Genomic DNA, 21,323 nt, shown 5'->3' on the forward strand with positions numbered 1-21,323 from the left:
TACATATTAGAGTAAATACTTTTTAAAATTATCTGGGTCAATGCCTCAATTATTGCAATGGTTATGGGAAGAACTAGTGCAAATCATCAGCCTCTCTTACTCTTCTGCTTTTTTTCTGAGAGCTCATGTATACTTTTGGCAATATTGTTCCAAGAGAAATTTTACTGAACTTTCTTTTGGCTTAATAGTTCCTCTGAAGTTTATCTAACTCTGTATTGAAAACCTCCCCTCTGCCACAGGAAATCCAATAAGCACTCCAAGAGTTTACACCTGTGGAAGCTGAAGACTTAGTGTCTTGATAAGAGTAATATTATTTAAGTTCTACTTTAAAAGTAGAAATACCTGTTTTCAGGTGATTACAAATAATTTCTGATTATAATTTTCCAAATGATGATATGTTCATTATTTTTCTTTCACATGTAGATAAGCATGCTACTAAATGTAAAATAATAAACAAGCAGTGGTATTACCAAGAATAACTTCAAAAAACATTCACGTAGAGGCTAGAAGTAATTTAATTTATTTTTGTTTAAAAAATTGTAACATGAAGAACTGTGCTTTTAATCTGCATGTTCAGACATGACAAATATCTATACCTTGGCCTTATTATCAGCCAAAAGGCCTTTCTACAGGTCCTCTGACTTGTCCTTTGAAAAGTGCTACGTCTTTTAAGTATTATATACTTCCATGTCATCTGTCTTCTGCTTTCTGTCTTCATTCTATTCCCAACTTACACAAGTTTCATTGCTCCTAACAAGCACATGAAGTAATTAAAAATGAATAAACCAATAAAAGCTTCCACAAGGACGCAAGAAACAGCTAAGTAGCCATCATCAAGCCCTGAAATAACTGTAACAACACACTGAACTGTAACCAACCTATGAGAAAATAAAACATTATTTGACCAGGAGGGAAAAGTAAGTATTTTATTTACAAAATCAGTGTAATAAGGCAGGATTAAGACATAAATCCTGGGAAAGAGAGAGGAGGAACCCCAGTGATCTCTAACTGGGAATTAACTCCAGAACATGTTAGTCAGCTGGACCATAACCTTAAACTTCAGTAACTACGCAGTACCAAACTGAGCATCTGTGTACAGCCACCTCACCCTTAAACGATAAGGTTCTGACTCTTCTTTTAGTGATGTCTTACCCTTGATATGAGGACTCCATAGAAAACACTAGTAATTTCATTTTGTTGCCATGCTGTGATCAGCATGGAAAGAAACATTATTTTTCTAGTGGATAATGTGCTTTAGGGGCTCAGATTTTGATTATCACAGTGACAAAGCTGATCAAGTCTTCAGTGTCATACTGACACTGGAGGACAGTGAGAACCAAAGAAATAATGTACTCAGAAGTAGATGTAGATGTCAGGCTGTCTCATGGAGAAATCACGTTCCTCTCTACAGGAAATGCAGGCTGTGATACTTTCCCATTTCATGTCCTGGTATCTTCCATGCAGGAAAGAAGAGGAGACTAAAATGAAAATTTTCCTTAATAGTATAATCGAAATAATATATTTTTTCCCTTACTAGATTTCTTCATGTCAGTCTTGCAAATACAGACCTCTTTAATGGGAATGTATCTGATATATTACAATACCAAAATCCAGTATATATCTCTATGATCTAAATAGGCCAGGAATGTCAAACTTTTTAAACTTTTAGATACGGGGAATTTCCATTCATCTGCAACATTAGACTGTTGAGTCTTCCCTCCCTTATTGTGTAGGTCTTTGGAGATATCCTAGTTCATCCAGGAAGTAAAATTAAAACTCAAGACTTCTCCAAAACAAAACTTAGGCCAAGCTACCCTTGCAAGTTTGTAGTACTAGTGAGAGGAAAATTGTATCAACTGGATATATGGAAATAAAATATTCTATTCATTATTTCATATTGGGAACTTCCCTATTTTTTGTTCTCTAACTAAAAACATGGTTTGAACATCTAAGAATATGCTGAAAATGACTGTTCCATTCCACAAATGGGATTTTGAATGTTAGGTTTATTCAGACTGTTATAAAGCATTTTAAAAATCTTAAACTATCTGGCTAGACCTGGAATGTATTAAGATTAGTGAGCTTCAGAACCCTGTGCCTACATTTTACTACAGCTGTTTTTATCAGATAAATTCATGATCTCATAACAGACAATACAGGAATTGTTCAAGAAAGCTTTTAAAAAATTTACAAATCTATGAACGTTACTCTTAATTATATGACATTAATTTCCTTTATTCATTAATTTTCTTCTGACTGAATCTAAATACTTTACAGATCTTTCACAGGATCACATTATGAAAAATACATTACCATATTTGCCTATTTGCTCTGTCAATATTTGCATGATAGTGTTTAGGTTTTCTTTCCAGAGCTCTCATGTTTTTATAATGTAGAGTTATCTTTCAAAATCTATATATATGATAGAGAAAACTTTTCCAGTTCTTACAGTATCATTAGATGCAATTTCTCTGACACTGTAAATTTAGAAACATTTCATAATTTCTGTCTCATAGAACATCTAGCTAGTGACATGCTGTCACAAAATTAATGTTGTAAAATATCCATATATCATCTTTACTGACTAGGATATGATTCTTCTGCTTTCCAGGAGAAGACAGAATTTTCAGTAGAGAAAATAAACATGCACTCTTTAGAAGTCTATGTCTTCTAGAATATCAGTGAAAGTGTTAAGATTTCAGGTGTTTATGGTATATACAAGAAACAACCAGTTTACTTCAAAATGTACATTTTTCTGGTGATATCCCTTAAGAGTTGTTTTCTTGTACTCACTGTGAATATTTTTTCTATATTTGTAATTTCTTTGGCCTATAAATGAATCAGGAGTCTTTTATTCAAAGAAAGAGCACAAGAGTTGTTACAAACATCTATGCACTAGTGAGCAGCAGATTTTATCTATGTTAGCCAGTAAAATCAAACTTGATAACCTGTGATTGTTCTACTAAACAATATCTCTCTCTCAATGCACATGTGAGTGAGTTAGGCTTTTGGCCATCTAAGCCCTGCTGAGAAAGAATTCTCCTTGAGAATAGTCTATATCCACTATTTTCTGATGCTGAGAGAAAAATTGGACAATGACGTTTTTTAACAAGTTTTAACAAAGAAATAGGCTATGTTTGGAAGATCTGGCAGACTCTCCAGGGCTTCCTTTCTTCTGCATTTGAGCAGCTCTGTGATGTGCTCAGGTCAGACAGAGCCCTGACCAGAGAACAACTCTATGTCTGCTCCCAAATTTGGGCTCTTTCTGAAGCCATAGCGAAGCCATGTTTAGCTCATCAAAACCATTCCAGCACACCAATTAAGCAGATCCCTTGAACCCCAAATCTACAAAACTCTCTATAAGGCACTGAACTAATTTTTCCTCCTAAACCTTCTGATACTTGCTCTTCTTTTCATAACTTATGAAAAATAAATGAATTTCAAAATGATATTACTAATAACCACAGCAGGTCAAAAGGTGTCCTAAGGAAATGTCCCATTTGTACTGGCTATTTACATTAGCTGGCAGTACAGATAAGTACTTCACAGATAAGAGGCTGTTTTCTATTCCAGAATGGGAAATAATAAATCCCACTCTTTCATTGGAGGTTCTCTGAGTCATATTCTTTCCACTGAGTTCTAATCTTCCCTCTCCTGGAATAATAAATATCAGTCACCTCTCACTGCTTAGAAAAGGTACTATTTTTAATTTGAAAGGATTTTTTTCACTTCCTAACTTTCCTTCTGTTCTCTGCAGATGGAAATTGCTGTATGAATGCAAATTTCATTCATTTATTCAATCATTTATCCAGCTCCAGCTTTTGATAAATATGATAAGACTTGTTTCAGTGACAGCAGAGAGGCTGACTGATTCAATTTGAGATTTAATGGTTACTAAGAGTTTCATGAAATATTCTGCAGGAGTAAACCCTTCAATAGAAAGGAAATACATCAGGGACAGTTCCAATTATGTTTTAACACTAGACACTGGGTTTTTTTGCTGCAGTATTTTACAAAAGATTGGATTTTCATTTATGAATCCCAAAAATATGTTTGTTTTACATCTGCAGCAGCATTTAGACAAAAAGAAGCCTTTATTTCCATGTCTTTCAATAAATAGCTAAATAGCACTTTTTTCCCATTAAAAAAGCCATTGTCTTTTTCATGGTCAGTTTTCCTTTTATTTTCAGCATTTTAACATAAAACATTGCAGGAATGTCCATTATATATCTTTAGAAAATGTTCTTGAATGTCTCTATCCTGTTGAACCATTGTACTAGAGAATTCTTCTACTCTGGTTTTGAAAGGTTTGCCTTGCATAGCCTCTGAACAAGACAAAGGCATTCTGGTATATGGATGATTTAAGGACAGCAAGACAAAATGCCCTTGCACTACTGTAATTCTGCAGAAGTGTAAGTGATGTGGTGCTTTCTTTTGGAGGTGCTTCAGACTAAAAAACCACTCATCCACATTTAAGCAGAAGTATAGCATTGTTGCAGAACTTTCTTTTCATGGGAATGGCCATCAGCTGAAACATGCATTTCAATTTCCAGGGAGAAAAATAGAAAATATGCAGATTAAAATGACATCAGGATAATTTCAAAGAGTAAGGGTATCCAAATTTTACAACAGTCTAATAAGGAGAAATTTTGAAGTTCTCACTCCAGCACTTGTTTTCTAGCAGAACAGGTTGGAAAAACATCTTTGCTGGCCAGGCAAGTATGCCTGACTTTGCCTTTGCACAGACTGAAGAAGGCAAATGAACTCTCAACGTCACATCTGTTAGTACCTCTCATTCTGTGGAAATGTCAAGATGCCTATTTATTTATGAGCTCAACCACATAACCAAGCACATATTTTAAACTATTTTTTTATGCATTTTTTTTTTCCAAATATGGTATAAGTCTTCAAAGTTTAAAAGTAAATGAAATATGACACATACCTACCCAGTAGGTTTTTTTTGAAAATGGCTAAAAATTAATCTTTTATTATTTCCCAGTAGGGACATAGATGAATAACTTGAAATAAATATATATGGTGATATTTAGAGAATATCTCAGCTAAGCACCCAAAATTAAAAAAAAAAAAGAAGAAAATTTCACATTTTCACAGAAAGCAACTTTCAGGTAAGTAAAATATGTAGGAACATGAGTCACTTTCTACAGCGCATGGAAGAAAACAATTGTCCCTCTTGAAAGCATAAAAAAGAATTCAGAAGACAGAAGTTCTCTTGAGTTATTTTAGTAACATTTAAAAAATAGCATCAAATTAAATCAGCTTCATTTATCTTGCCTATATGAACACTGAAAGTGTACAAGCATAATAAAATAATATGATGTGATGATCTCCAGAATTCTCCTGTGTTTAGAGGAAACATAAGTGTTAAAATAAATGGAAAGTTCTTAGCTCTAATAATTTCAGTTGCTAGTAGGCTCTGCCTGATATCAGCTATCAGTCTCTTCATAACTCAAATATTGAGTCTATTTTAAAACTTTTTTTTTTTCATCCACAAGGGAAAAATATTCAAGGAAAATTCTGTCTCTCCTCAAATAAAGGGTAAATTGTATCACTGTGCCTCCAAACACACCCAGATGTTTTCAAAGATTACTGATGTTCTGACCTCAGGGTATCACCTATAGGTAAGGCATGCCTCCAAAGCACCTATGCCTTAATTTTTCTTGTAGCTCAAGTTTTTCACTTGGCATTGTCAATGTTTCAATTTTTCTCAGCATCACATCTTAATCTGTTTGAATGTGTTCTGTTTTATCTCAAGTTTCCCTCTTATGCTTTAAAAGCTTAGACCAGATAGTGTTAGTCTGTTGAAATGACTCATTTTCAGAAAAGTAAAGAAAACCAGCTTTCCTTACGTTACTTAATAAATATTTAATCATAATCATTTACAAAAGCATTATGCATACCAAAGATGCCTTGAGTAGTGAGGATTTTCTGGCTCTTAATTCTATTGGCTGATTTCTGAGGATGATTAATCAGCTTCCTTTAAGGAACATGATGTTTCTTATGTCTGTTTCACTGAAGTTATGCCTGTCTTTTTATAATTAAAAAGCTATTCCCAATGTTAATATAATAATTTCTTCACAGAAAGCGTCTCTGCATTCATTAGCATCTCTGGGAATCTTCTCCAAGTAGATTTCCAGAACTTTGCTCTAAAGCACTAATTGGTGTTAAAGCTGTGAAAGAAAAATTTTAAAAACACAAAATATTCAATTTCAGATATTTCTATTAACCTCATCTAGAACTTTGTATATTCACCTATAAACCTAAGGTATGCTGTAAAGCAAGATCCTGTCACTTAAAGTCTAAGAATAGCAAGTGGGATTTCTAAGTAGGGAAATGAGTTTTCCTTAGTAAGAAGATTACCTAAGTAAGGAAATACTGCTTTTAAATATTTTTGGCCCATAGATACCTGTGACTTCCATACATACAGGATTTCCCTGAGTGTTGAAGTTAATGGAAGTCTTTGCTGATCTGCAGGCTTGAGGTTCTAACAAAGTGCAACTACAGAGGACAAAGAGTAGGAAAGAAAACAGAGGTTTATAAGCTCTTTATGATTCTATCTCCTGTGCCTGCATGCACATCACTGCTCAGTTTGAGCGCTGTGATTTTCTCTGTCTTTTCTTCCTATCCTACCTAACAGCTTTTCAGTAAGCAACACAGTTTCCCAGTCTACAGATTCATGATGGTTGAATAATTTTTTTTTGTTAAAAGTTCTTTTAGATGTATGTATCCATTGTCACAACAGTCACTTGTTTTTCCACAGTAATCTTTTAAAAATAAATAATGGCATTCAAGGTGAAGTGATATAATCTTACATTTTAGCTCCCTCACTGTGAACTGATCCTCTCTAAAGAGAAGTTTTACAGCTAACATGGATTTTCTTTTGCTCTGATTGTCCTGATGGATTCCCTCCCTGCAAGCCTGGCATTGACAGTTAGTGCCACCAGCAGAAATGTGGGGTGTGCTGTAGCCTGCAGTGCTGTAAGAGCAGCCCTCCCTGTAGCTTGTGTCATCAAGTAAGTTACAGGAGTTCAGGTGCTGGAGAGAAGCCTTTGTATCTTGCCTCTCACCAGCAACTGCTAAAACACCAACTTGTCACTATAAACTACTGAAACTTCTGGTCTAGTCAGCTAAAAAGCTTCACTGAGTGTTTTAGAGCATTCTGGCCTCACCTGTAAACACTGGTAGATCCCACACAGCTTGAGGTCAGGAACACAGGGCATTGCTGAAGACAGTGCTGACTGTCCATGTGGCTGTCCATGGAGCAGACAGAGCAAGCTCTCCTGAGTGGCACATCCTTCATGGCATGCTGTGCTCACACATTCCGGCCAAAGCCCTTGTGTGCTTTTCAGTTCATTTCAGTCTACATATTCCTAGCTTTAAATATCTTTCAAGACACTTTTCTTCCTATCTACCTATCAGAAAAAAAACTTAAACCTGCAAAGTTTCTTCATTTCCAAACTTCTCCACAAGCATGTCCATGAACAGGAGTTTCTTATTCATTACTGTTACCATGGTATATGCAACACAGAGCAATATGGAGTCCTCACAAACTCACTGCAAAGCAGTAGGGAAACAGTTTAAATTCTCTTTCTCGCTATCAGTAGAGCACCTGAAATCTTTCAGAAGCCAATATGGAATATAATATCCTAGTCATAATAAGGGATATGAGGAATGAACACACTTTATGCAAATTAATCTAAAATCACTGAGATGTGACTGTGAGGGATGTTTAAGGACTCACCAGAACAATGTAGTAATGGAAGGGTTTTATTCTTCATCCTGGTTTCAGTCTAGCTCTGCATATGCCAAGCAGGTATTCAGTTACTACTCGACAGGAGAGCACCTTCTGTGGAAACAAGTCTCACCTGTTATGGTTCAGACAGAAGATTCAAATGCTTAAGAAAACAGAAAGCAAGCTTTAAAGCTGAACAGCAAATCCATATGGAGGTCACCCTGGTCCATCTTCATAAGTCCAAAGGTGACACTTCAAAACTTCTGCTATAGCCAACAAAGATACAGCCCTCAGAAAAAAAAACATCTTAGGTTCAGAGTTCACAGCTATCATGAGGAAAGGAATGAATTCCATTAAAAAAGACTGAATTTCTTTCTTGCTTTTTGTCAGACTGAAATATTTTCTTTTTACTACAAACTTCTCCTTCATTTAATCCTCTATTGATTTTAATTAAGTTCTCACCATGTTTGCATCTCTAGCTGAGGAGGTTTTTTCCCTCATTCATCTGGTTTTTAGACTGTTCTTCAAGGTTTCAAATTCAATGAAAACCCTAGGGAGTGGCAACAAAAAATGGGCACTGTGCTTGGAAATAACATTTAATTCCTGTAATCTGTCACTGTGTAATTCCTTTAAATTCTCTTCACAGATGGGCAACAGTGGATCTAAAAAACTAATTAATGATTCTCATTAAATGCTTTAAGTTTAAAATTGTTTTGAAGGGTTGTAAAAAAGGTGCTCATCTCTAGGAAGGTGACAGAGGGAAAATATCAGTTTATGGCTAAGGAATTGTTCTACAATATCAGAGATGTGTGCATGGCTAACTTTCACCACAGATTTTCTGTAAGATTCTGAGCAAGAAAACTTCTTGGGCCTTCTCCTATCTGAAAATTTCTGACAAGGCCTGTCCCGTTTCCTTTGATTTAGTACAAATAGATTTATTAGGACAATAGTGCTGCATACCAGGGAACGCCGTAAAACACACAATGGTCCAGCTGTGCTCATTTATATGGTTGTGTTTTCAATAAGCAGGAATATCAATAGCATCAATAAGTACAAAATCTTTTCTTACAGAATTTACATCTACTTTCAAAATAGAAGGGTTGTTTCTTATTTTTAATTTTAAGAGTTTGCTTTTATTGTAAATTTGCACAATCTGAAGCATTTATCAGAAATGCACCTCAGAAATCTTGAAGAATAGTGATGTTTGACCATAGTTACAGGAATTAAGATGGGATTTTTTGTAATTATCCCATCTCAATTTCTGTTACTACACTAAGTGCATATTTAACTCCAACAGCTCCTAAGCCAAATGTTAAAGCTAAATAGCCTCTTTAATTGGTAGAGGGAGAGAACTGGGAAGATTCCTATTAAAAGATAGCAAACAATCACAAAGCAGGCTCTTTGAACAGGCCTCAGGATCAGTCAGAGCAGATTACTTGTTTGGTCAGGTAAATTCTGTACAGCTTCAGGTCAGCAGGAGCTGAAGTGTTTGATGCAGAATGACCGATGCGAAACACAATCAGACCTGCATACAACAGCACATTTTCCTATTTCTCTTATAAAATACAGTCCAGGATATCTGCATGTCTTATTCATGACCACCATTAGTATATACAAATATTAAAATGAGAATTCTTTGTAAATATTTTTTAAAAGGTGAAAAAAATCAGAGTTTCTTATATGCACATCTATCTTTCCACTTTATAAAATGTTAGCTTCTGTACAGGTTTTCAGTTGCATAAGTTTTTCAAATATGAACTGAAAACCTTACTATGGCAACTTAGATCAGTGCAATATTACTCTTGAAAATGAGCCTGCAAGAGAAATTACTTTCCAAAGAAAAATAATTTAAATTTAATGAAAACCCTTAAAAAAATATTTTTCTCATTCCCTGCAACATGTACTCTCTAAAGGACAAAGTTTTTGCTACTATGAACAACTTTTAATTCATATGTGTGTTCTGCTAGCTGTTGCCCAGGGTGATCATTAGTGTTTTTGTTCTTTTAACTAGAGTCTCAAAAGTCTGCACACAGTTTCCTTCTGGCACAAGACTTCAGTGTACAGAATCTCAACTATGGGGCTTTGAAAGGCTGCTAAGAATTGGAGGGAGAAAAAAAAAGACATTAAACTTCAGAGTTACTGCTGGCTCAGCAGTATTTTTGGTTTACCTATGTATAAATCCCAATATTCACAATTATGCAGACAAGAAAGCTGCACAAGATATTTTCTCTGACACATTCCGAGTTCGATGAGACATGTGCAGTTTATGGCTAACAACCTGCTAGTGTTTCAGGAATTATCTCAATTTCCTTTATTCTAGCTATGAGCCACTGACTGATTTACTACATTTACCCCTTGTTTAAGTTCAATGTGAAACTGCACAACAGTAATTTCATAATTTTATGAAATATTAATGAAAGCAAGAATGGGCAGGTAAGAGCCATTGATTTATAGTCAAAATCTGCTGCAGTTTGCAGAAGTGTAACTGCTCCTTTTGAATCTTGAACACCAGATGAATGCTGAATTACTTAAAGTGTTTCAGTTACCTGAAAGTATAGAAAAGACATATGAGCACTAATCTGAAAAATACTATACTTGCACAAAAGTTTCTTTCTACAAAGTACAAGAAAAGACAAATAAATAATGTGAATCTGTGTCCTTTTCAAGTTTAAAATTTTTAGTTCCTTTGTAGTTCTGAAATGTTGCATATCTCAAAAGAACCATGACGTACTGACTGGAAATTCATGAACTGTATTTGTAAGTAGATCAGATCTGATGGAGCTGATGTTTCCTTGAAGCTAGGAGAATAAGCAGAAAATAATCACCACAAAGCAAGTTTACAAAGAATCATGTAGAAAAAGTGCACTACCTATCTTAATTATTCACTGAAGTTTTTGAAGGAATTGATTTGATATTTTGCTTCTACTTGATGATTTATTGTTTTTAAATATGTGGAAAAAGTACAAGGCATGTTGTCACCCAGCTTTTTTTATCAGGACTTTGAAGTGTGGTCATATTCTGTCATCATCCCTTGATGTATGGGACAAGATTGTTGATAACAAATTATGTCGATGAGTCTCCATACCAGTATTTTTATAAGTACTAAACCCAGAGAAACCATTTCCATAGGATCATGGAATGATTTGTGTTGGGAAGGAGCTTTGAAGACCTTCTAGTTCCAGCTTCCCTGCATAGGCAGGGACATGTTCACCAGACCTGTTTGCTTAAAGCCCCATCCAGCCTGGCCTTGAAATCTCCAAAAATGTGGGATCCATAACTTCTCTGGGCAACCTATTCCAGTCTCTCAACACCCTCATAGTAAGGAATCTTTTGTTATTATTCTTTTCAGTCTAAATCTATCCTCCTTTGGCTTAAAGCCATTATCCCTTGTCCTCTTACAGGGCCTGGTAAAAAGTCATTCTCCATCTTATAATCCCACTTTAAGTATTCAAAGGTCTCAATAGGATCTCTCTTATACCCTCTTATGATTTTCCTGGCTCTCCTCTGGATTCATTCCAATGGGTCCATGGCTTTCTTGTGCTTGGGACTTCAGAAGTGAATGCAGTACTACAGCTGGGGTTTTGCCCAGGCACAATAGAGAAGAATCTTATATCTTTAAATGCTGGCCACAGTTCTTTTCATATAGCTCAGGATACAATTGTTTTTCTGGGCTGCCAGCACACATTGCCAGGTCACATTCAAATTTTCATTCATCGATATCCTCAAGCCCTTCTCTGCAGGGAGGCACCCAATGCATTCATTAATCAGTCTGTACTGGTACTGTTGATTTCACCAATCATTGTACTTCAAGAGATACCCACTGACCCACTTCTCAAGCCTGTCAGGGTCCCTCTGGATGGCATCCTTTCTCTCATGGGATGGCTTGGTTTTCTATACTTGATGATGGTATACTTAATTCCACTGCCTATCTCATTATTAAAGATATCAAGCCGCTTCCATATGGAAAGTGTCATATGGAAAGTCTTCTCCCTGAGGGACACCACTTGTTACTGATATCCTTTGGACACTGAGCCATTGACTGCAACTCTTTGGATGCTGCTATTCATCCAATTTCTAATCCATCCAATACTGCACCCGTTAAATCCATACCCTCCATTCAGCAAAAAGGATTTTCTGTGGAACAGTTTCAAAGGCCTTAAAGAAGTCACAGCAGAGGACACCAGTTTCTCTTCCCTTATCCACCAACCCAGACACTCTGCCATAAATTCCCAGATTGGCCAGGCATGATTCTCCTCTTTGTAAAGTCATTCTGGATGTCTTTAATCACCTCCCTGTCATCCACATGCCTTGACATATTTTCCAAGAGGATCAGCTGCATGATCTTACAGGCACAGAGGTGAGACTGACTGTTTTGTAGTTTCCAGTTTTGTAAAACTGTCTCCCTCAGAAAACTAAAATTCATTATTAGGTTGTAACTCTACAACCTCCCCAAGCTTCCAAAATCTTCCTGAACAGGCACAATTGTTAAGAAATAATGACAATATTTTGGCATATCCCGGTCATGACATGGAAAAGACAACACAAGCCCATGTCTTTTTCCTTTGTTAAGTTTCTTTTACATATCTTGGAAGCTGACACACCTTGACACAGACCACAACATCCTAGAGCCTTTCACAAAATAATGAACTATTTTTTAAAGTGTTTCACCTTTTTTTCAATGCAATATCTCAAACCATAAATTTCAAAGCTCTAAGGGTTCTCTTGTGCATCCAGGAGATTAAAGTCCTTTCAAGCTGGTTGCTAAGAGGAAAAAACAAAAAAGGGCAATTTAATTTCTGTTGTGAATCACCAGTTACACTGATAGCCTAATATCTTCAAAAGTAAAGTATTCTGGTTTATGTGCTTTTATATATATATATATGTGTGTGTGTGTAACACATAGAAATTTTGACTTAATATTTTTTACCATCACAATTTGCTTCAAATAATAGTTCTTATAGGAAGTTAGTGTATCAAGAGACTTGTTTAAGCATGTTTTGCATGGAGTGTCTTTAAATATAAGCACTAGCATACCAAAGAATTGCCTAAATACATCAAAATACATGCATTTATTCCTTCAGTTGTAGCCTCAAATGGCTGATTATTAAAATGTCATATCTTGTTTTTTTCCTTCATTATCTCCCTCACCTTATATGATTTTGATCTCTGCTTCATTAAAGTCAGCATGTTTTGTACACAACAGTCAGTTATATTCTCTGCAAGGATTCCTTCTCTTAGGACAGTCTGACCTTTAGCGACTGAGAACCAAGAGAGGAATTAATTAACTCAAATGCTGCAAGACCCTTTATTAAGATTCTGGTAATAAATTGAAAAGTATGCTAGGAAGATCAGCAGAATTTAGTCTTTTTCCAAACTAAGATGAAACCCTTGGGGACTCGCTGCAGCAGGAACCAACTTTAGTGCTAGAAAATTTTCCAAAAGAACCACAGTCAAGAAATAGGATTAGGAATCTCTACTTCAGTTTCTCACCTGCTACCCAGGCCCCTATGCAAATTAAGAGGAGTGTTCTCCATGCTCTGGAGAAAACAGGAGGGGAACTGGTGGTGGCAGCAGGGTGGGGCTGGCTCTACAGGGGCTGATGCCTATCACTGGAGAGACAGAGGAAAAATGGCGCTGATTTCCAGAGATTGCACTCATTTTCATCCCAAAAGAGCATCTCCCAGCAATCATCTGCATGGTATAGAATAACCATTCTTCTTTTAAGATGTCCAAGCAAAGCTGTTTTCTTTCTTAATCTGTTTATTTTCAGTGCAAGTTGAAGAAGGAAAGCATTCAAGTGGAAAAGAACTGGATAAAGCTTCTCTGCAGAACTGCATTATATTTGACAAATCCAAGAAACAAAAAACTCATTTTCTTCTGGCCGCTGTTAGGTAGTTACACAATTTGGGCTCACCTTTGCAAGCTCATATAGCCTGCTCTAAAAGACAGGTGAAAGATGATATGTGTACTGAGCTTTTTTGGGAAGTATTCATCTGCTTTATATAACAGACTTGTTGATGTCTGAATGATGAAGTTCAAGTAGTTAGATAGAAGGAGGGAGATTAAACAGTAAAAACATTAGAATGAAATGTATACTTTTCTGCAGTGTTCTTAGCCAAGAGATACAGTGTCCAGGGAAATAAAAGAAGGAAAATTTGTGTCTGCTAAAATGGTCAGAGGATGCCAAAAGCCCTAAATCTACTGCAGACAGGCAGACATTTTGGGGATAGGCTTGATATTGCTTCTGAAGATCTTTGCCCTGCCCTTAGAAGAAAGTTTTCCAAAGAGAGTCCATGGCATTTTAATTGCCAATGTATCATGCTGTAACCCCAGTTGGCAACTATGGAGCCACTCATTCCCTACCTGCCCAGATGGGACAGAAGCAGGGGGAAAACCCTAATAAACTCAGGGATTCAGATGACAACAGTGTAATAATTTAAGAAAAAAAAAACCCTCATAAAATAATAATATAAAAAGGAGAGTAGGAGAAACAGAGAAAAAGCACAGGAATAGCAAGTGATGCACAACACCATTGCTCATCACACACTGACAGATACCAACCCAGTCCCTGAGCCGCGATCAGACCCTGTTCTGAGTAACTGCTGCCAGTTTAAATGTGTGACATGACACTCTGTGGTGTGGAATATCCCTTTGGTCAGTTCAGGCCAGCTGTCCTGGCCATGCTCTGTCCCAGCTTCTTGTGCACGTGCTCACTGGAAGAGCAAGGGAAACATAAAAGTCCTTGGCTTGGGGTAAGCACTACTGAGCAACAACCAAAACATCAGTGTGTCATCAATATTATCTCATATTGAATCCAAAACAGAGCACTGTGCCACCTATTGAGAAGACAACAAACTCTATCCCAGCTGAAACCAGTACACAGGGTCAAGGCTGAACTCTTCTCCCCTCCAACAACGGAGATCAGAGAGGAGAATGAAGATGTCCTTTGGTGGTATAGAGTGAGACTGTCTTCATTCTGCACTCCTCCTTGGCACAGGTTTCTTCTAAATAAATCAAACTTGTCAAAATGTCACCATAAATCAAGAAAACACTGCCATTTGTTTTGAAGTTTGAAACTCAGCAGCATGCCTGCTTTTCAAACACAACAAATAAAGGCTTAGGAGTTTCACTGACCAGCGTTTAAGGGTCATTCTGAGATCCCATGGTTTTTGTGTTACATTATAATAAAAGTGAAGAATGCATGGTTACAGGAATATAGAAAATGATGAATTGTTGGCATAAGGGGCTGCTGTGTGAGAGCTGAGATAGCAGCCCTACTCATACTGTAACACAAATGAAAACTTGCATTTCAGCAAGGGAAGTTGCCTGCTGCTACGGTTTTCATGCAAGCGCTTTGTGTTTCAGTATTTAGATCTCATTTGCATCTGCAAACAAACCCCACTCAAATTAAATTATTCTAAAGAACACAAGAATTCAGTTAAGAAGTCTGCTTTGTGCTTACAACCCTCTGCTATTGCACTTTGTAAGTTCAAAATCCGAGAAAAACATTCAAGACCTTATCATATTTTTCTGATTTTTAATGTCATTAAAATGAGAATGACACAGTTCTACAATATAAACTCCAGCCTTGCTGGCTGATTTGGTTTCTCCATTAATTGTAATTTTGGGCAGGAAGGTGTCCTCTGTAACAGTAACAACTTCCTCAAGGTGTTCTGGAACAGAATTAGGGAAATTTCTAAGTTTTGAGATACATGTGGCACTGGTCAGAGTCAATAAAAACAGCCTTTAAAAGAACTGACATTTCATATTTTCCCTTGGTTCCCCATTAGACTGGAACAAGAAAATCAATGGACAAACTCTTGTTAAAAAGAGCAAGACAAAAAGACCATCTTAATTCTGAAAAGATTTTATAACTTCAGTCCAGCCCCAAAAAAGCACAGATCTCCTATTTCATGTTGGCCTAGAATGAATCTTTTTGGTCATTTACACCAAATCACAAACCTCAGGAGTACAAATCAAAGCAATTCACTGGCAAGATTCTTTCAACTATGGCAAAATAAGGTAATTTTATTTGACAGAATCATTTTTCACCCCTTGAAGAAGAGAACCAAACAGATTTACCATAAAAAATGTTTTAAAGTAATGCTATCCAGTTATACACAAGACAGGGAAAAACAAAACAGAAAAGCCCAAAGCAATTATTTTGTTTTGGAGCTGATCCACTGTATTTTAATAAGAACCTTCACAATTACATAATGTCTCTTCATGGTTAGCAGAAAATACTGTTGTCTTAATTACATAAAATTTAGTTCACTTCTCCAGAACTGCCCACACCTCTTGAGATAAAGACCTGCAGCATGATAAAGCATGCGTGACAATTATAAATGGGTAATCAAAGTGCACAGCAGAGCTGGCAGAGTTTTCCCTGCAGAGTACATTTTACTAGAGCAGTTCTTAAACCACTTATGTCAAATGTCTTATTAATGAGCACTCAAGTTCACACAGAAATACAAGCTGCAGGACACAGCCCAAGGCACCCACAGATTTGAATGTGTTGGAGAGTGGTGACAAAGGAGATAGCTTGGCCTACATCTTCTCATTAACTTCAGTTTCTCCACCACATCACCAGCAGTGGATGCACCTTTTTTCCAGCTCCTGCAGTTGATATGTTGGGTCTGGCTGACAGAGCCATCAAGAGAAAGCAGACATGCCACAGGAGCAGTGCCTTGTGAGGGTGTACCTTGCCTAATGCAACCATACAACATCCCCTTCTGCTGTGGTTTCTGTTAAAATATGGGGGAGAGGAAGACCTCACTTCTCCATCTCCCCCATAATTTGCTGTGAGCCTGCACTTACCCCAGTGAGGGATTTTCCTTCTCATCCCTGCAGGAGCCTCTCTTGTGTCCACCAGTAGGTGTGTGTTGGCTCCACACCAGCTGATGCCTCATGCCTGTTGCCATCAAGATGTGAATCCAGAGCTAATGAGCTCCCCAGTGTCATTGCACCTATTAGCTCTGGGTGCTGTGGGAACCCTTGTGATGGTGGTCACAGGGGTCTTTGGATGAGGGAAGAGACGAGGATTTGACTCCATATTTCAGAAGGCTGGATTTATTATTTTATGACATACATTACATTAAAACTATACTAAAAGAATAGAAGAAAAGGTTTCATCTCAGAAGGCTAGCTAAGCTAAGAATAGAAAGGAAACAATGATAACAAAGGCAGCTGTCCCAGACTCTCTGTCCAAGTTAGCTGCGCTGTGATTGGCCATTAATTACAAACAAGCACATGAGACCAATCACAGATGCACCTGTTGCATTCCACAGCAGCAGATAACCATTGTTTGCATTTGTTCCTGAGGCCTCTCAGCTTCTCAGGAGGAAAAAATCCTAAGGAAAGGATTTTTCATAAAAAGATGTCTGCAACAAACCATCACTGTGCAGCCCCTCCCAGAAAAGCCTTGAGACACCTCCTTTTGCAGGAAGGGTCTCTGCATAGAACAGCCACACTGGACCTCAAAAGGAATGAGGTAAATCCCACAGCATTTAAAAATCCAGTTTCAAGAGAGATGTCACACCGCGGCACTTGTTTCCCACAATTCTAGCAAGAGAGCAAATGGTGAGTTCCTACCTAATTTCCTCTATTTTCTCTTGCAAACTCCTCTCATCAGTTGACCCAGCTAACAAAGTAGTGTATTATCACTTCTCCTCCTGAGGAAAGATGCTGGTATTTGAAGTGGGTGTTGTACCAGCGCCTCTGGATAAATTGCTTTCTATCAAAAAGTCCTTAATCTCCTTTCAGATGTAGTTATCCGAAACACAACTCCTATGCAGTGGCATTTGCCTGCAACCCTTCGTCTCCATAATCACTTGATAACCATAAAAACAAGTACTGCTGATCAGTTTGCCACCAGCTCAAATTAGACTTTCATTTAGAGTCATGAAGTTTAAGCTATCAATTCCCTTTTACCTAATTTCAGTTCTTTTTCCCTTACCTCCTCACTAACAGCTGGAAAACTGAAAATCATTGCAGGAACTTCTGAGTTTTTAATAGATGTTTCATTGCCTCATGGTGCCCATTACTCAGCCTTAGGAGCTGCTTTGTCCAATCATTTTCTATCCTGATAAAAACAACTGTTTCAATCATTTGAACAGAAAAGGCAATACATCTAATTGCACCCTGCAGCTCCTACAGTTTGCTCTGAGTGATACAGACCTGGGCTTCACTATGAAGTAAAATGGCTAAACCCTGCCTTCTAGAAGAACTGTCTGCAGCTATTTTATTTAGTAGAATAATCTAGTGCTCTGGGAGGAAAGTGTTTGGCAAAAGAATAGTTTTCCTCTTCTGTTTAATTTTTTTATGTCAGCACTTTCTATAACGTATATAGTATATATTTAGTAAGCTTGGTTATAACGAAATGCAGAACTAAAACAAAATACTAGTGTTCTTTCACAGAGCTATAATGCTTTTGCTAGTCCTGTTGTCTGTTTTTTCTTATTTCAACTGCAAATTTCTGGAAGAAATCTGGATACTCTATGAACCTGCAAGTGGTTTTCAGTCCCTGCTGTATCCATGTGCATGACAGTTACATTTGCCAATACATGAAAGTCAAATCTGAACTCAGGCTAATCTTTCTTATCCTTCCATTTGTCATAATTTTTTCTTATCCTAATTCATAATTCTTATCCTTCCATTTCTCATAACTTTTTCTTTGCAAAGTTTTTTTGGAAGAGTTTTCCTGTGAGGAAGCAATGCATCCTACAATTTGAAGTCTTATGTCTACTCTAACAAAGTAGAACTTACTATGGTTCCCTCCTAGAGCAGATAGCAAGGAATCTACTGCAGTATTCAAAGTTACAGGGTTTATAACTATGCTCTCAAACTCAGGGTAATTCAGGATAGCTCAAGCTCAGTCTTACAATTTCTCTAATCCTTAAGCACAATTCCTCACCAGCAAAAATTCAGAAGCCCTTGAAAAAAATAACCTCCTTCATTCACTTGGGAGGCAATACATTTTCCTGTTGAATTTATTATTTACTGAAGTGACAGTACATTCCCAAATTCCTAACACTTACCCTGAACACATATTTTCTATCTATCCTCTCCTTGCAAGTGTTATTCACATAGAAACCCAGCAAGCCCAGATTACAGATAAGAGAAGTAATTCAAGGATGGCAAGAATCATAATGGTCATCCATCCAAGAGTGCAGTAATGCTCTCTTAGCTCTATGTATGAAAAAGAGAAATAGCACTAATGCACCTGTGGCTTTCCTAAACAATGTACTTGTGCTTCAAAATTAAACTCTCTCCATAGCAACTGTGAGGCATCCAGGAAGAGAGAAGGACAGTATTTTGCAAAAGACATGGAGTGGATTTAAACTTTATTGTATGTCAGGACTGAAAGCTCAGTTTAAAAGTAGCTCCTGAGCAAAGGCATTTCCTGAAATGGCCTGACAGCTTCATTATGGAAGCTGGCCTTGAGCCCAGGCAGTGAAAGCCTGTGCAGGAGAGGGAATGTCCTCAGGGCCCTCACAGTGTCCACTTATAAAGCCTAGGAAAGATTATCTGCAGCTACTTAAGTCTTATGAGGGCTCCGAGAGAGATTGCAACATTTTGCACCTTCGAAAGGAATGTGTGGTCCCAGCCTGCCCACTGGGGACGGGCAGTGCTGATGGCTCACAAGCAGTGTGATGCCATCTGCTTCAGGGAGGCCACACTTGCTTTTCTGTTGCTGTTTTTGCATGCCCCAAAATGCCACTTTATCTGAAAGTCCGTGTTTTTTTATACATAAGGAAACAACAACTAATAGAAATAATGCCAGATGTTTCTAAATGAGACACAATGTCTCTAATAAAATCATTCTAATAAAAACTGTATTTCTCTCCACAATGTCTACTGGACTGTGCTTTACTCTCCTAAGTAGGAAAGATGGAGTCTAAGCCTCTAACTACCCTAAAGACCAGTTTTGTTTCATAACATACCCTGGAATCCCTCTGTGACCCCTTTGCAGCCCACATGCACAAGTGTATCTTTCTCCACAGAAAGCAGTACACTGTAAGGAGGCTCTTTTCCTGAGGTGGAGGTGAGAACTACTAATTCATCCAGATCACACTGTTCCCATTTCCCAATGAATATGCAAGGTGTAAATAACCTCTTATTAGAGAAACAGATGACAAATTTTCTGTAGCAGAAGAACGGGGCTTTGATAAAATTACCTTTGATGTGGTTAGAATTAGTTTATTATGTGTGTCAGTTGGGAATGAATATTAATCCAGTGGAGCGCTCTTGTATTGATGAATAACTCACCTTCAAATCATACTAACTACTTTGTTTCTTATAACTTCAGTATTTTCTCCTTTTAATTCCCCTTTTTCTTAACAATTAAAGATCCACAGGTCAGCCTGATTAAAACAGAGTGAACACTAGACAATCTGCTCATTTGAAGGCAGCACTGAACCAGCGTTTCAACTTTCTTTTGGGGATAACTCTTCATTGGTAAGGTTGGTAGTCCTTTTCCCTGAGTTATTTTTTTGTCTATTCCTGAAATTCAGAGTTTCTTCTGAGTGAGTGGACTAATATTCCAGATAAGGGGAAAGAACAAGGAATTCTCAGAAAAGAAAAAACTGCAGCTGTTGTAAAAGTGAACAACTTGTTCTTCTTATTGTGCGGACTTCCTTTTATCTGCTACAGTTCAGAACAGGACATGTGCCTTTGGCAGTGTCACTGCCATTGCATACAGATTCAGGTGATGTTGCTTGCTGCTTAGGAGAAAGGGACTGGAGTTCTTTTCTGCTCCTAATTTCTTGGTCTGTCTTGAAGTTTGACACAATTACTCCTTCTTTGCCTCTGCAAAAGAAAGCAATAGTAACTTGTGGAAGCGCTGATGGGTCTTTGGTTATAAGGCGGTATATAATTGCATCAGGTGTTTGAAAAATACTTTCAAGCAAGAAATGGTTTTCTGCATCTATGTAAAATACTTTCAGTCAAAGAGGAATAGCTTATACTTTAGTACTCAATTTTACTACAGCTCTGCCACATCCAATTTTGTATTTGAAGGTGAAAATTCATGCTTATGTAATCCTTTACATCTCTGATAAAGGACTTAGTTTTGTGTTTTACCATCATGATCTGATATTTTTGGTGACTTTATTCCCTCTGGACTGAAAAGAAAAAGGGGTTTTTTTTGTATATTTTTGTCAAGGCAAAAATAAAAGGCTTATAAGTTTTTTTCTCTCACAGGCCATTTTTTCTTGCTATTCATTATCAATGTAATACATCCAGCAGTTTCAAACAGATATCAGAATCTTTTGGAGTCTGAATATGACCTAGTATTTTGTTCTTCTCTCTACTCTCCTCCTTGGCAACCTTATACAATTCTTATGCATCTTAGTACAAATTTGAATTAGACTTCAGAACTGGAAGAACAAAATATTTGCCTTTCAGCAGAGGAAGGACCTGCTGTGGCATGAGTGAAGCGAAGTGGCTGTGCCAGGGGAGCTTGAGCAGTGGTTCTTAGTAAGCAGGAGCTTTTAGGTCTGACCTCTATGATTACCCACGTAGGCAAAGACAGGCTAGATCTCCATTATTTCTCACCCTTTATCCTTCCCCACTT

This window comes from Geospiza fortis, unplaced genomic scaffold (assembly GCF_000277835.1).
Source record: "Geospiza fortis unplaced genomic scaffold, GeoFor_1.0 scaffold162, whole genome shotgun sequence".
Classification (NCBI taxonomy): domain Eukaryota; kingdom Metazoa; phylum Chordata; class Aves; order Passeriformes; family Thraupidae; genus Geospiza; species Geospiza fortis.